An 18,403-nucleotide genomic window follows, 5' to 3' on the forward strand; every position below is an offset into this window, starting at 1 on the left:
TATACAATCTGTTCCGGTAGTGATAATAAGAATATGTGATATTAGAAACAAAATATTTACTTTAAATTATTCATTGAGAAGATCTCTTAACCATTTTCTTCTGAGCCTCCTTGGATGGTTCCAAGGAATTGTAAGAGTTGCAAGGTTTGAGATCAGAGGGTTGATATGAGAAGGGAGCTTTGAGTGGAAACGCTTGTAAAATGTTATTACTTCTTCGCGGACTGTCTTAATTTTTAGATCGGTGTGTAAGGTTAGGTTTGGAATATAAGGAGGAGAATTTGTGATTATACGAAGGATGTTGTTTTGGAAGGTTTGAATTTTATTAGTGTTGGATTTTTTGGCATTGCCTCAGAGTTGAAGACCATAGGTCCACATAGGCATAAACAAGTAATTATAAATTAAGAGTTTAGTTTTTGTAGGAGTATGGTTGTTTTTTGTAATTAGAGTTTTGAGGATGCGGAGTGGTGCATTTAAGGCAAGCGTTTTAATTTTTATATGATGTGACCATGTGAGACGACGGTCAATTGTCAGAGGTATTTAGCCGATTGAGAGGAAGGGATTTTAATATTGTCTAGGGATACCAAAGGACAGGAAGGAAACGAAGATTGAAGGTTGTATGAAGCGATTTGGATTGGTTAACTTTGATACGCCATTTTTTATACCAATCAGCCATTTCACTACTTATTTCAATAATGTTGGATATAATATATAAAGAAGATTAAACTTTAAACAAATTTATGATGAATATTATAAATCGTGTAAAATTATATAACTATCTAAAATTAGATCAACTTTCGTTGCTCTATAATAGACAGAGAATACCCGATAATAAATAATAGATATATAATATATTTTATATTTATAAGAAAATCATCAAATGTTAGGATTAAACTTGAAAATTAAGTGATTTACTTGAAATGTTGCAAATGAATTTCCAAGGTTTTTGGAAGAATATAAATTTCAAAACATAATAATTATGGTAAAAAAATCATTTGAACTTATATTGAAATATAGTTCTTAGTTATAAAACATTCATACTTATATGGCTACTATCAAGCCATGCATAGAATTAAACATTATAAATTGGTAGTTTAGGGTTAATATTTAACTATAATAGATTATAATTAACAATTTTTTTTATAGATACTCGGAAAATTGAATACAGATATTTAAAAAAAAAAAAATCACACTACCTATTTCAATAATGTTGTAAATAATATAAACATAAGATTAAACTTAAAAGATATTTAAGGTGCAAATTATAAATCGTTTAAAATTAAATAATTATGTAAAGTTAAATCAACTTACTTTCCTCTATTATAGACAGAGAATACCCGATAATAACTGATGGTATATAATATATTTTGTAATTTATTATAAAAATTCATCAAATGTTATGATTAAAGTGGAAAATCGAGTGATTTACTTGAAATGTTGCAATAAATATTTCAAGGTTGTCGGTAGAATATAAATTTCAAAACAGTTATTAGAGTAGATAAATCATTTGAACATAATTTGAATTAGATTTCTTAGTTATAATACATTCATACTTAAATGTTTACTATCAGGCCATGCATAGAATTAAACATTATAAACGCGTAGTTTAAGGTTAATATTTGATTATAATAGATAATAACTAAAACCATTTTTTTTTTTTAGAAACTCGGAAAATTGAATGCAGTTATTCAAAAAATAATATTACACTTCTAATCTACATTTTGTCGGATATTATGTTAAAATAAGATTAAACATTAATGATATTTAAGATGCATGTTATAAATCGTTTAAAATTAAAAATTATTTAAAGTTAAATCAACATACTTTTTTCTATTATAGACAGAGAATACCCGATAATAATTAAATAGTGTATTATATATTTTATAATTATAAACTATTCAACAAATGTTAAGATTAACGTGGAAAATCTAGTGATTGAATTGAAATGTTTGCAATGAATTTTCAAGGTTTTCGTTAGAATATTAATTTCAAAACATAATAATTAGGGTAGAAATATCATTAGAAACTTATTTGAAATTAGACTTCTTAGTTATAACATATTCATACTTATATGTCTATTATCAGGCCATGCATAGAATTAAACATTATAAATTCGTAGTTTAAGGTTAATATTTAATTATAATAGATTATAATTAACAGTTTTTTTTTTTTATAGAAACTCGGAAAATTGAATACAGATATATATATTTTTTATTATTATTAGGTATATTATACAATCTGTTCCGGTAGTGATAATAAGAATATGTGATATTAGAAACAAAATATTTACTTTAAATTATTCATTGAGAAGATCTCTTAACAATTTCTTCTGAGCCTCCTTGGAGGGTTCCAAGGAATTGTAAGAGTTGCAAGGTTTGAGATCAGAGGGTTGATATGAGAAGGGAGCTTTGAGTGGAAACGCTTGTAAAATGTTATTACTTCTTCGCGGACTGTCTTAATTTTTAGATCGGTGTGTAAGGTTAGGTTTGGAATATAAGGAGGAGAATTTGTGATTATACGAAGGATGTTGTTTTGGAAGGTTTGAATTTTATTAGTGTTGGATTTTTTGGCATTGCCTCAGAGTTGAAGACCATAGGTCCACATAGGCATAAACAAGTAATTATAAATTAAGAGTTTAGTTTTTGTAGGAGTATGGTTGTTTTTTGTAATTAGAGTTTTGAGGATGCGGAGTGGTGCATTTAAGGCATGCGTTTTAATTTTTATATGATGTGACCATGTGAGACGACGGTCAATTGTCAGAGGTATTTAGCCGATTGAGAGGAAGGGATTTTAATATTGTCTAGGGATACCAAAGGACAGGAAGGAAACGAAGATTGAAGGTTGTATGAAGCGATTTGGATTGGTTAACTTTGATACGCCATTTTTTATACCAATCAGCCATTTCACTACTTATTTCAATAATGTTGGATATAATATATAAAGAAGATTAAACTTTAAACAAATTTATGATGAATATTATAAATCGTGTAAAATTATATAACTATCTAAAATTAGATCAACTTTCGTTGCTCTATAATAGACAGAGAATACCCGATAATAAATAATAGATATATAATATATTTTATATTTATAAGAAAATCATCAAATGTTAGGATTAAACTTGAAAATTAAGTGATTTACTTGAAATGTTGCAAATGAATTTCCAAGGTTTTTGGAAGAATATAAATTTCAAAACATAATAATTATGGTAAAAAAATCATTTGAACTTATATTGAAATATAGTTCTTAGTTATAAAACATTCATACTTATATGGCTACTATCAAGCCATGCATAGAATTAAACATTATAAATTGGTAGTTTAGGGTTAATATTTAACTATAATAGATTATAATTAACAATTTTTTTTATAGATACTCGGAAAATTGAATACAGATATTTAAAAAAAAAAAAATCACACTACCTATTTCAATAATGTTGTAAATAATATAAACATAAGATTAAACTTAAAAGATATTTAAGGTGCAAATTATAAATCGTTTAAAATTAAATAATTATGTAAAGTTAAATCAACTTACTTTCCTCTATTATAGACAGAGAATACCCGATAATAACTGATGGTATATAATATATTTTGTAATTTATTATAAAAATTCATCAAATGTTATGATTAAAGTGGAAAATCGAGTGATTTACTTGAAATGTTGCAATAAATATTTCAAGGTTGTCGGTAGAATATAAATTTCAAAACAGTTATTAGAGTAGATAAATCATTTGAACATAATTTGAATTAGATTTCTTAGTTATAATACATTCATACTTAAATGTTTACTATCAGGCCATGCATAGAATTAAACATTATAAACGCGTAGTTTAAGGTTAATATTTGATTATAATAGATAATAACTAAAACCATTTTTTTTTTTTAGAAACTCGGAAAATTGAATGCAGTTATTCAAAAAATAATATTACACTTCTAATCTACATTTTGTCGGATATTATGTTAAAATAAGATTAAACATTAATGATATTTAAGATGCATGTTATAAATCGTTTAAAATTAAAAATTATTTAAAGTTAAATCAACATACTTTTTTCTATTATAGACAGAGAATACCCGATAATAATTAAATAGTGTATTATATATTTTATAATTATAAACTATTCAACAAATGTTAAGATTAACGTGGAAAATCTAGTGATTGAATTGAAATGTTTGCAATGAATTTTCAAGGTTTTCGTTAGAATATTAATTTCAAAACATAATAATTAGGGTAGAAATATCATTAGAAACTTATTTGAAATTAGACTTCTTAGTTATAACATATTCATACTTATATGTCTATTATCAGGCCATGCATAGAATTAAACATTATAAATTCGTAGTTTAAGGTTAATATTTAATTATAATAGATTATAATTAACAGTTTTTTTTTTTTTATAGAAACTCGGAAAATTGAATACAGATATATATATTTTTTATTATTATTAGGTATATTATACAATCTGTTCCGGTAGTGATAATAAGAATATGTGATATTAGAAACAAAATATTTACTTTAAATTATTCATTGAGAAGATCTCTTAACAATTTCTTCTGAGCCTCCTTGGAGGGTTCCAAGGAATTGTAAGAGTTGCAAGGTTTGAGATCAGAGGGTTGATATGAGAAGGGAGCTTTGAGTGGAAACGCTTGTAAAATGTTATTACTTCTTCGCGGACTGTCTTAATTTTTAGATCGGTGTGTAAGGTTAGGTTTGGAATATAAGGAGGAGAATTTGTGATTATACGAAGGATGTTGTTTTGGAAGGTTTGAATTTTATTAGTGTTGGATTTTTTGGCATTGCCTCAGAGTTGAAGACCATAGGTCCACATAGGCATAAACAAGTAATTATAAATTAAGAGTTTAGTTTTTGTAGGAGTATGGTTGTTTTTTGTAATTAGAGTTTTGAGGATGCGGAGTGGTGCATTTAAGGCAAGCGTTTTAATTTTTATATGATGTGACCATGTGAGACGACGGTCAATTGTCAGAGGTATTTAGCCGATTGAGAGGAAGGGATTTTAATATTGTCTAGGGATACCAAAGGACAGGAAGGAAACGAAGATTGAAGGTTGTATGAAGCGATTTGGATTGGTTAACTTTGATACGCCATTTTTTATACCAATCAGCCATTTCACTACTTATTTCAATAATGTTGGATATAATATATAAAGAAGATTAAACTTTAAACAAATTTATGATGAATATTATAAATCGTGTAAAATTATATAACTATCTAAAATTAGATCAACTTTCGTTGCTCTATAATAGACAGAGAATACCCGATAATAAATAATAGATATATAATATATTTTATATTTATAAGAAAATCATCAAATGTTAGGATTAAACTTGAAAATTAAGTGATTTACTTGAAATGTTGCAAATGAATTTCCAAGGTTTTTGGAAGAATATAAATTTCAAAACATAATAATTATGGTAAAAAAATCATTTGAACTTATATTGAAATATAGTTCTTAGTTATAAAACATTCATACTTATATGGCTACTATCAAGCCATGCATAGAATTAAACATTATAAATTGGTAGTTTAGGGTTAATATTTAACTATAATAGATTATAATTAACAATTTTTTTTATAGATACTCGGAAAATTGAATACAGATATTTAAAAAAAAAAAAATCACACTACCTATTTCAATAATGTTGTAAATAATATAAACATAAGATTAAACTTAAAAGATATTTAAGGTGCAAATTATAAATCGTTTAAAATTAAATAATTATGTAAAGTTAAATCAACTTACTTTCCTCTATTATAGACAGAGAATACCCGATAATAACTGATGGTATATAATATATTTTGTAATTTATTATAAAAATTCATCAAATGTTATGATTAAAGTGGAAAATCGAGTGATTTACTTGAAATGTTGCAATAAATATTTCAAGGTTGTCGGTAGAATATAAATTTCAAAACAGTTATTAGAGTAGATAAATCATTTGAACATAATTTGAATTAGATTTCTTAGTTATAATACATTCATACTTAAATGTTTACTATCAGGCCATGCATAGAATTAAACATTATAAACGCGTAGTTTAAGGTTAATATTTGATTATAATAGATAATAACTAAAACCATTTTTTTTTTTTAGAAACTCGGAAAATTGAATGCAGTTATTCAAAAAATAATATTACACTTCTAATCTACATTTTGTCGGATATTATGTTAAAATAAGATTAAACATTAATGATATTTAAGATGCATGTTATAAATCGTTTAAAATTAAAAATTATTTAAAGTTAAATCAACATACTTTTTTCTATTATAGACAGAGAATACCCGATAATAATTAAATAGTGTATTATATATTTTATAATTATAAACTATTCAACAAATGTTAAGATTAACGTGGAAAATCTAGTGATTGAATTGAAATGTTTGCAATGAATTTTCAAGGTTTTCGTTAGAATATTAATTTCAAAACATAATAATTAGGGTAGAAATATCATTAGAAACTTATTTGAAATTAGACTTCTTAGTTATAACATATTCATACTTATATGTCTATTATCAGGCCATGCATAGAATTAAACATTATAAATTCGTAGTTTAAGGTTAATATTTAATTATAATAGATTATAATTAACAGTTTTTTTTTTTTATAGAAACTCGGAAAATTGAATACAGATATATATATTTTTTATTATTATTAGGTATATTATACAATCTGTTCCGGTAGTGATAATAAGAATATGTGATATTAGAAACAAAATATTTACTTTAAATTATTCATTGAGAAGATCTCTTAACAATTTCTTCTGAGCCTCCTTGGAGGGTTCCAAGGAATTGTAAGAGTTGCAAGGTTTGAGATCAGAGGGTTGATATGAGAAGGGAGCTTTGAGTGGAAACGCTTGTAAAATGTTATTACTTCTTCGCGGACTGTCTTAATTTTTAGATCGGTGTGTAAGGTTAGGTTTGGAATATAAGGAGGAGAATTTGTGATTATACGAAGGATGTTGTTTTGGAAGGTTTGAATTTTATTAGTGTTGGATTTTTTGGCATTGCCTCAGAGTTGAAGACCATAGGTCCACATAGGCATAAACAAGTAATTATAAATTAAGAGTTTAGTTTTTGTAGGAGTATGGTTGTTTTTTGTAATTAGAGTTTTGAGGATGCGGAGTGGTGCATTTAAGGCATGCGTTTTAATTTTTATATGATGTGACCATGTGAGACGACGGTCAATTGTCAGAGGTATTTAGCCGATTGAGAGGAAGGGATTTTAATATTGTCTAGGGATACCAAAGGACAGGAAGGAAACGAAGATTGAAGGTTGTATGAAGCGATTTGGATTGGTTAACTTTGATACGCCATTTTTTATACCAATCAGCCATTTCACTACTTATTTCAATAATGTTGGATATAATATATAAAGAAGATTAAACTTTAAACAAATTTATGATGAATATTATAAATCGTGTAAAATTATATAACTATCTAAAATTAGATCAACTTTCGTTGCTCTATAATAGACAGAGAATACCCGATAATAAATAATAGATATATAATATATTTTATATTTATAAGAAAATCATCAAATGTTAGGATTAAACTTGAAAATTAAGTGATTTACTTGAAATGTTGCAAATGAATTTCCAAGGTTTTTGGAAGAATATAAATTTCAAAACATAATAATTATGGTAAAAAAATCATTTGAACTTATATTGAAATATAGTTCTTAGTTATAAAACATTCATACTTATTTGGCTACTATCAAGCCATGCATAGAATTAAACATTATAAATTGGTAGTTTAGGGTTAATATTTAACTATAATAGATTATAATTAACAATTTTTTTTATAGAAACTCGGAAAATTGAATACAGATATTTAAAAAAAAAAAAATCACACTACCTATTTCAATAATGTTGTAAATAATATAAACATAAGATTAAACTTAAAAGATATTTAAGGTGCAAATTATAAATCGTTTAAAATTAAATAATTATGTAAAGTTAAATCAACTTACTTTCCTCTATTATAGACAGAGAATACCCGATAATAACTGATGGTATATAATATATTTTGTAATTTATTATAAAAATTCATCAAATGTTATGATTAAAGTGGAAAATCGAGTGATTTACTTGAAATGTTGCAATAAATATTTCAAGGTTGTCGGTAGAATATAAATTTCAAAACAGTTATTAGAGTAGATAAATCATTTGAACATAATTTGAATTAGAGTTCTTAGTTATAACACATTCATACTTAAATGTTTACTATCAGGCCATGCATAGAATTAAACATTATAAACTCGTAGTTTTTGATTATAATAGATTATAACTAAAACCTTTTTTTTTTAGAAACTCGGAAAATTGAATGCAGTTATTCAAAAAATAATATCACACTTCTAATCTACATTTTGTCGGATATTATATTAACATAATTAATTAAATATTTTTTAAAAAAAATCACACTACTTATTGCAATCATGTTGGATATAATATAAACATAAGATTAAACATTAATGATATTTAAGATGCAAATTATAAATCGTTTAAAATTAAATAATTATTTAAAGTTAAATCAACTTACGTTCCTCTATTATAGACAGAGAATACCCGACAATAACTAATAGGTATATAATATATTTGGGGTACAGTCAATTGGTCATATAAAATTGGTCGTGGTAAAATTGGTAGTTTGGTAAATTAGTTGTTTTCAAAATAATATGTGTAAATAATTATATGTAAATAATATGTCTAAAAATAATATATATGAAAATAAGTTTAAGTTTTTAAAAATAATATATATGACAATAATTATATGTTTTAAAAAATAATATGCGTAAAAATAATATATGTGACAATAATTATAAGTTATGAGCTATCCCAGATATATATTCATCAAATGTTTTATTATTAAATGTTTTACATATTGTATTTATTCTCTCAGCGGTGTCATTACTCATTATATTTCTTACGTTTTCTAGGTGTTTCTGCACCAGTGCAATATTGGACCATTTTCAGACGGTTTAGTTTTTCTTCTTTTTGTAGGGCTCTTATAAATTTCCAAATGTTAGGGTGAATAGCATTTAATATGGACGAAAAACCATTATGCCATCCATCTACTGAATTATTAGTTTTTGGAAGGTTATATTCATCAGCATAGCAATTCCAAATTGTAATTGAAAATTTTGGATTTGTCCTTTTCCCGTTCCCGTCCATTTTACCAACCCACGTTTCTTCAAAATAGTCAAGTAATCTCGATAAATCAGATTCCAGTTCTCGGTAAAAAGGAGTATCAACTAAATATTCAAAATATCTAACAACATAATCAACCGAAACATATGCCAAGGCGTTTAATTTTTTTATTTCAAAAGCGAAAGTAGAATCTTCTTTACGTTGTTTAGATAGACCACATTCTTGAATGTGTCTCCAGACAGATTGAGCAAAGTAAAAATGACAACCATGAATTTTGATATCACTGAATTCTTTTTTGAAAGCAGTCATTGCACCAATTTCAAAATCTAACATGACCGTTTTTGGTTTTAAGTTGCAGTTTAATGTTTTTAGACTTTGAAACAAACGAATATATGTTTTCTTTTTTTATTTGGTAAGAGTGCATAAATCGAAGGTAAGACGTTTGAACATTGTATTCCAAGAATAGCATACAATTGTTTGAAAATAGATGGGGCACATGAAAATGTGCCATCTGCATACCAATGATCGCATTCGGACATTTTTTGCAAATTTTCGTCCGTGGAAAATAATAAAAATCTATCGCAGTTATCCGGGTCATGATCGAAAGAATCAAAAAGTAAAAATGACTGACTATCAGATGTTTTTTTATACTCTTCTGGTATAACAAGATCAGATAGGTAATGATTGCGGGATACCTGCTGCATTTTCACGTTATCTTACACGCAGAATAGTCCTTTTCATTAACGGTATGCCAGGCATTTGACCGGAAACTGCTGTATTTAACTAAAAATATTAAAAAATATATTAGGTTGTATAATATTATATTATATTAGAAAAATTAAATTATTATTTAAACAAATTGTATACATTACCTCTGAAGCAACAGTTGCTACAACAGATTGAGTACTTAATTCTGTTTTCTTAGCAAGCTCCTTTAAATTTGCTATTGCTCTTATCGCTTCGATTTTGGCAATATTGGGAAAATGAACATGTGATATCTTGGTTACATCACTTGGAATGGAATTTTCATCTGTATGTATTCTGGCTTTACATTTTTTTTTCAATTTTCAACACATTTCCATGTAGTTTTTTTATCATTCTTACTTTCAAAACAATATAAAAAACCATCATGCACGAGCATATCTTTTCCTCTTTCACTTTTAACAAAATTTAGAGGCATATTAATTATTTTATTTTTTATTTTTTATTAACTCAACTATTTATATAATTATTAGCACTGGACTACACCGTCTGTCACAGTCAACTGAAATTCGTGCACACATACACAATATTACACACTATAAATGAAACATAATATTTTTATTCCAGATAAAGATCATCCGATAATAGTTGTTATCGTAATATAATATAGCCTGCAATAATGATAGTTGTACATTCAACTTATTATCGTAAAACGTTTTACAATGATTATTGTCCATTTACATAATGTTTTTAACCAGTATTCACGTTTCGCGACGAAAATATACTACGACTATTTTACCAAACGACCAATTTCGGACGACCAATTGTATACGACCAATTTACGTAGACTCAATATATTTTGTAATTATAAAAAATTCATCAAATGTTATGACTAATGTGGAAAATCAAGTGATTTACTTGAAATTTTGCGTTGAATTTTCAAGGTTTTTGGTAGAATATAAATTTCGAAAAATAGTAATTACGGTAGAAAATCATTAGTACCTTATTTGAAAGAAGACTTTTTAGTTATAACATATTCATACTTATATTATGTATACTATCAGGCCATGCATAGAATTAAACATTATAAATGCGTAGTTTTAAGTTAATATTTAATTATAATAGATTATAATTTATAACTGACAGTTTTTTTTTTTTTTTTTATAGAGACCCAGAAAATAGAATACATATATTAAAAAAAAAAAAAAAACCACACTACTTATTTCAATCATGTTGGATATAATATAAACATAAGATTAAACATTAAAGATATTTAAGATGCAAATTATAAATCGTTTAAAATTATATAATTATTTAAAGATAAATCAACTTACTGTCCTCTATTATAGACAGATAATACCCGATAATAACTAATAGGTATATGATATATTTAGTAATTATAGAAAATTCATCAAATGTTATGATTAAAGTAGAAAAACAAGTGATTTACTTAAATGTTGCAATTAATTTTCAAGGTTTTTGGTAGAATATAAATTTCAAAACATAGTTATTAGGGTAGAAAAATCATTTGAACTTATATTAAAATATAGTTCTTTGTTATAACAGATTCATAATTAAATGTTTACTATCAGGTCATTCATAGAATTAAACATTATAAACGCGTAGTTTTAAGTTAATATTTAATAATAGTAGGTTATAACTAAAACCTTTTTTTTTTAGAAACTCGGAAAATTGAATGCAGTTATTCAAAAAGTAATATCACACTTCTAATCTACATTTCGTCGAATATTGTATTAACATAAGATTAAACATTAATGATATTTAAGATGCATATTATAAATCGTGTAAAATTATATAACTATTTAAAATTAGATCAACTTACGTTCCTCTATAATAGACAGAGAATACCCGATAATAATAAATGAGTGTTTAATATACTATATAATTTATTATAATATATTCATCAAATGTCATGATTAAAGTGGAAAATCAAGTGATTTATTTGAAATGCTTGTAATGAATTTTTCATGATTTTTGGTAGAATATAAATTTCAAAACATAGTTATTTGGGTAGAGAATCATAAGAACCTTATTTGAAATAAGACTTCTTAGTTATAACATATTCATACTTATATGTCTACTATCAGGCCTTGCGTAGAATTAAACATTATAAATTCGTAGTTTAAGATTAATATTTAATTATAATAGATTATAATTTATAACAAACAGTTTTTTATTTTTTAGAAACTTGGAAAATTGATTGCATATATTTAAAAAAAACAAATCACACTACTTATATTAATCATGTTGCATTTAACACAAACATAAGATTTGACATTAAAAATATTTAAAATGCAAATTATAAATCGTTAAAAATTAAATAATTATTTAAATTAAATTAACTTACCTAATCCTATAATAGATAGAGATTACCCGATAATAATAAGTGTATTATAATATTTTACAATTATAACATATTCATCAAATGTTATGATTAAAGTGGAAAGTTAAGTACGTTCGTGAACTTAGCGGTGCTCATGTTACAGATTTCAATAAAACCTATCCAACAATTTTGTTGGACATTGTTGGAAAGGTTTTACAATTTGTTGGACCGTCATTAAGAAGTTATAAACATTTTACCAAAACCGCCGCTAAGTTCACAGTTACGGCCAACATTAAATCAAACACATAACAAATTGTACAAAACGGTTCTCCACGGTTTGTTGGACGTTGTTGGAAATGTCCCGCCATTTGTTGGAACTCTGTTTATTTTATAAGAATTTTTGAAAAAGTGCCGCTAACTTCACACCATCAGCTAACTTTTTTTAAAAGTTCAAAAAACAATCCAAAACTGTTGTAAACGGTTTGTTGGACGTTTTTGGAAAGGTCCTGCTATTTGTTGGAACTCTGTTTGTTTTATACAAATTTTTGAAAAAGTGCCCCTCAGCCAACTTTTTTTTAAAGTTCCAAAAACAATATAAAACGGTTCTATATGGTGCCACTCGGCCAACCATAAAGTTTATAAATAAAGAAAGTTCAATTGGTTTTTTAGAAATCGCATTTTATCTGTTATCTTTAAAATACTATGAGATACTCTCCAATATATACTCCTCTACACGCCTTCTGACTAAACTTTTAATCTTACAACATAACTATATTATAAAGGTTAAATTGGTATTACTACTTTTAAAATGATAACATACAAATAATTTTTACAGAAAATCAGCTTCTTCTCAGTTGACTATCCAACGAATTAACAAACAAAAAGTTTGATGTTGATTTTAAGTGAATTTAAAAGCATGGCTGGGCATTAACGAGTTAAGTTAATATTAACTAAGACCAAAGTTAAATAACTAGTTAATTTTTTTTAACTAAATTTTAACTTAATAAGTTAATTTGTTTACATATTCAATGTGTTAACTTCGAGTTAAGTATACACAGGTTTCTTAAAATTAAGTTACACGAAAATCGTTATTCTTGGTTTAAATATGTAATTTTGTCCAAATTTAAAATTAAAATATCTGTAGAAAATAAATTTATTTATATATTTTTAAGATTTTTGGTTACAGTATGAATTATTTATGAGAATATTTGTTTGAAATTTTCAACCTTTAATTATAAGAACTGAACATTTTATAATTTTTTAATTACAATGGTTGATAATTTTAAAAATTTTGATAAATTTTGTTAAAATTTGAACTTTAATTTCTTATTAAAAAAAATGCGTGTCTATGTATTTTCAATATTTTTCAGCTGCTATTCTATCAATATATCAGGAAACTTGTATTACATTTTCAGACCTTTTGATCACCAAATAAAATGTAATTGACAATTATAAAAATAAAACTAAAAAACGTTTAGGAATTAATTTTAAACAAATACCTTATTTGTTTGTATAATAAATAACAATATTATATTTTATTTGTTGAAATTTTTTAAACATGAGAATTATTAAAAAAATTTAACAAACGGCGGGACCTTTCCAACAACGTCCAAAAAACCGTTTACAACAGTTTTGGATTGTTTTTGGAACTTTAAAAAAAAGTTGGCTGAGGGGCATTTTTTAAAAAATTTTTATAAAACAGAGTTCCAACAAATAGCGGGACCTCTCCAACAACGTCCAAAAAACCGTTTACAACAGTTTTGGATTGTTTTTTGAACTTTTAAAAAAAGTTGGCCGATGGTGTGAAGTAAGCGGCACTTTTTCAAAAATTCGTATAAAACAAACAGAGTTCCAAAAAATGGCGGGACCTTTCCAACAACATCCAAAAAACTATATAGAACCGTTTTAGATTGTTTATTGAACTTTTAAAAAAAGTTGGCCGTTGGTGTGAAGTTAGCGGCACTTTTTCAAAAATTCGTATAAAATAAACAGAGTTCCAAAAAATGGCGGGACCTTTCCAACAACGTCCAAAAAACTATATAGAACCGTTTTAGATTGTTTATTGAACTTTTAAAAAAAGTTGGCCGTTGGTGTGAATTTAGTGGCATTTTTTCAAAAATTCGTATAAAATAAACAGAGTTCCAACAAATGGCGGGACCTTTCCAACAACGTCCAAAAAACCACGGAGAACAGTTTTGTACAGTTTGTTAAGTGTTTGATTTAATGTTGGCCGTTAGAGTGAACTTAGTAGCGGTTTTAGAAAAATGTTTATAACTTCTTAATGACGGTCCAACAAATTGTAAAACCATTCCAACAATGTCCAACAAACGTCCAACAAAATTGTTGGATAGGTCTTAGTGAAATCTGTAACATGAGCGCCGCTAAGTTCACGAACGTAAGTTAAGTGATTTATTTAAAATGTTGCAATTAATTATCAAGATTATCAGTAGAAAATTTATTTCGAAACATAACAATTATGATAGAAAAATCATTTGAACTTATATTGAAATATAGTTCTTAGTTATAAAATATTCATACTGACATGTCTACTATCAGGCCATGTATATATTTAAACATTATAAATACGTAGTTTAAGGTTATTAATTAATTATAATAGATTATAATTTATAACTAACAGTTTTTTGTTTAGAAACTCGGAAAACAGAATACATATATTTAAAAAAAACAAATCACACTACTTATTAGAATCATGTTGGATATAATATAAACCTAACATTAAACTTTAAACATATTAAAGATGCAAATTATAAATCGTTTAAAATTAAAGAATTGTTTAAAATCAACTTACTATCACCTAATCGACAGAGAATGTCCGACAATAATTAATTAGTGTATTATATATTTTATAATTATAAAATATTCATCAAATGTTATGATTAAAGTGGAAAATCTAGTGATTGAATTGAAATGTTTGCAATAAATTTTCAATGTTTTCGGTAGAATATAAATTTAGAAATATAATAATTAGGGTAGAAATATCATTAGAACCTTATTTGAAATAAGACTTCTTAGTTATAACATATTCATACTTATATGTCTTCTATCAATCCATGCATAGAATTAAACATCACAAACAAGTAGTTTAAGGTTAATATTTGATTATAATAGATTATAACTAAAAGCTTTTTTTTTTTTTAGAAAATCGGAAAATTGAATGTAGTTATTTAAAAAATAAAATCACACTATCTTATCTAAATTATGTTGAATATTATATAAACACAAGATTAAAAATTAAAGATATTTATGATGCATATAGATATAAATCGTGTAAAATAAATTAATTGTTTAAAATTAAATCAACTTACAAAATTCTATAATCGACAGAGAATATCCAATAATAATTAATTAGTGTATTATATATTTTATAATTATAAAATATTCATAAGATATTATGATTGAAGTGGAAAATATAGTGATTTATTCGAAATGTTTGCAATGAACTTTTAAGGTTTTCGGTGAACAGAAATTTCAAAAAATAATAATTTGGGTAGAAATATCATTTGAACTTATATTGAAATATAGAGCTTAGTTATAAAATATTCATACTTAGATGTCTACTATCAGGCCATGTATATAATTAAATATTATAAATACGTAGTTAAAGGTAAATATTTAATTATAATAGATTATAATTTATAACAAACAGTTTTTTATTTTTTAAAAACTTGGAAAATAGAATGCATATATTAAAAAAAACAAATCACACTACTTATTAAAATCGTTTTGGATAGAATATAAACCTAAGATTAAACATTAAACATACTTATGATAAATATTATAAATCGTGTAAAATTATATAACTATTAAAAATTAGATCAACTTACTTTTCACTATAATAGACAGAGAATACCCGATAATAATAAATAAGTGTATATTATAGTTTATGATTATAACATATTCATCAAATGTTATGATTAAAGTTGAAAATCAAGTGATTCATTTGAAAAGTTTGCAATGAATTTTTCAAGTTTTTCGGTAGAATATAAATTTCAAAACAATTATTAAAATAGAAAAATCATTTGAACATAATTTGAAACAGAGTTCTTAGTTATAACATATTCATACTTATATGTCTACTATCAGGCCATACGTAGAATTAAACATTATAAATTCGTAGTTTAAGGTTAATATTTAATTATAATAGATTATAATTTATAACTAACAGTTTTTTTTTTTTTTAGAAACTCGGAAAATAGATTTCATATATATAAAAAAAACAAATCACACTACTTATTAAAATCGTTTTGGATATAATATAAACCTAAGATTAAACTTTAAACATACTTATGATAAATATTATAAATCGTGTAAAATTAGATAACTATTAAAAATTAGATCAACTTACATTCCTCTATAATAGACAGACAATACCCGATAATAATAAATAATTGTATAATATAGTTTATAATAATAATATATTCATCAAATGTTATGATTAAAGTGGAAATTCAAGAGATTTATTTGAAATGTTTGCAATGAATTTTTCAAGTTTTTCGGTAGAATATAAATTTCTAAACATATTAACAAGGGTAGAATAATATTTTGAACTCTGCAATTTGATACAGATTTCATAGTTATAACATATTCATACTTATATATTGTCTACTATCAGGGCATGCATAGAATTAAACATTATAAACGCGTAGTTTTAAGTTAATATTTAATTATAATAGATTATAATTTATAACTAACAGTTTTTTTTTTTTTTAGAGAGACCCGGAAAATAGAATACATATATTTAAAAAAAACAAATCACACTACAGTTTAGAATCATTTTGGATATAATGTAAACCTAAGATTAAACTTTAAAGATATTTAAGATGCAAATTATAAATCGTTTAAAATTAAAGAATTATTTAAATTTAAATCAACTTACCATCACCTAATCGACAGAGAATATACGATAATAATTAATTAGTGTATGATTTATTTTACAATTATAAAATATTCATCATATGTTATGATGAAAGTGGAAAATCAAGTGATTGAATTCAAATGTTTGCAATGAATTTTCAAGGTTTTCGGTATAATAATAATTTCGATATAAAATAGTTGAGATAGTAATATCATTGGAACCTTATTTGAAATAAGACTACTTAGTTATAATATATTCATACTTATATGTTTTCTATCAAGGCATGCATACTATTATAAAATATTATAACTACCTAATTGCTTTTTTTTTTTTAGAAACTCGGAAAATTGAATGCAGATATTTAAAAATAAAATTACACTTCTTAACCACATTATGTTGAATATTCTATAAATGTAAGATTAAACATTAAAGATATTGAAGATGCAAATTATAAATCGTTTAAAATTAAATAATTTTTTAAATATAAATCAACTTACAAATTTCTATAATCGACAGAGAATATCCAATAATAAATAAGTGTATTATATATTTTATAATTATAAAATATTCATCAAATGTTATGATTAAAGTGGAAAATCTAGTGATTTATTTGAAATGTCTGCAATAAATCTTCAAGGTTTTCGATAGAATATAAATTTCGAAAAAGAATAATTAGGGTAGAAATATCATATAAACTTATATTGAAATATAGTTCTTAGTTATAAAATATTCATACTTAGATGTCTACTATCAGGCCATGCGTAGAATTAAACATTATAAATACGTTGTTTAAGGTAAATATTTAATTAGAATAGATTAATATTTATAACTAACTATTTAAAAATTGAATACATATATATAAAAACAAATCACACTACTTATAAAAATCATGTTGGATATAATATAAACCTAAGATTAAAGATTAAACATATTTATGATGAATATTATAAATCGTGTTAAATTATATTACTATTTAAAATTAGATCAACTTACCTTGCTCTATAATAGACAGATAATAATAAATAAGTGTATATTTTGTTTATAATTATAATATATGTAATTTTGTTTGTTCAGTGGACTAATAATAATAAGCCGATCGATTTTCAATAACTATAATAGAATACTTTTATTAGTATAAATACAATATAATAAAACTACTACTAATAATAATAATAAATAATACTTAGTAAATTACATACCTATAATAGAAAATCGATATTTTAAATACTTATTAGTTATTAGGCTCTTTATATATATAATTCACTAATAAATACAAATACTATAATATTAATCTAAACACTAACGTCTAACATAGTT

General features: G+C 24.7%; 1 pseudogene; it reads right to left on the bottom strand.

Annotated features, from left to right (window-relative positions):
* Positions 1-8,833: 8,833 nt before the first annotated feature.
* On the bottom strand, positions 8,834-10,305 carry LOC149062885 (uncharacterized; annotated as a pseudogene).
* Positions 10,306-18,403: the final 8,098 nt, after the last annotated feature.

The sequence above is a fragment of the Diuraphis noxia genome, unplaced genomic scaffold (genome assembly GCF_037042655.1).
Source record: "Diuraphis noxia isolate RWA-SAM2 unplaced genomic scaffold, SU_Dnox_SAM2 contig0001, whole genome shotgun sequence".
NCBI classification, from domain to species: Eukaryota; Metazoa; Arthropoda; class Insecta; order Hemiptera; family Aphididae; genus Diuraphis; species Diuraphis noxia.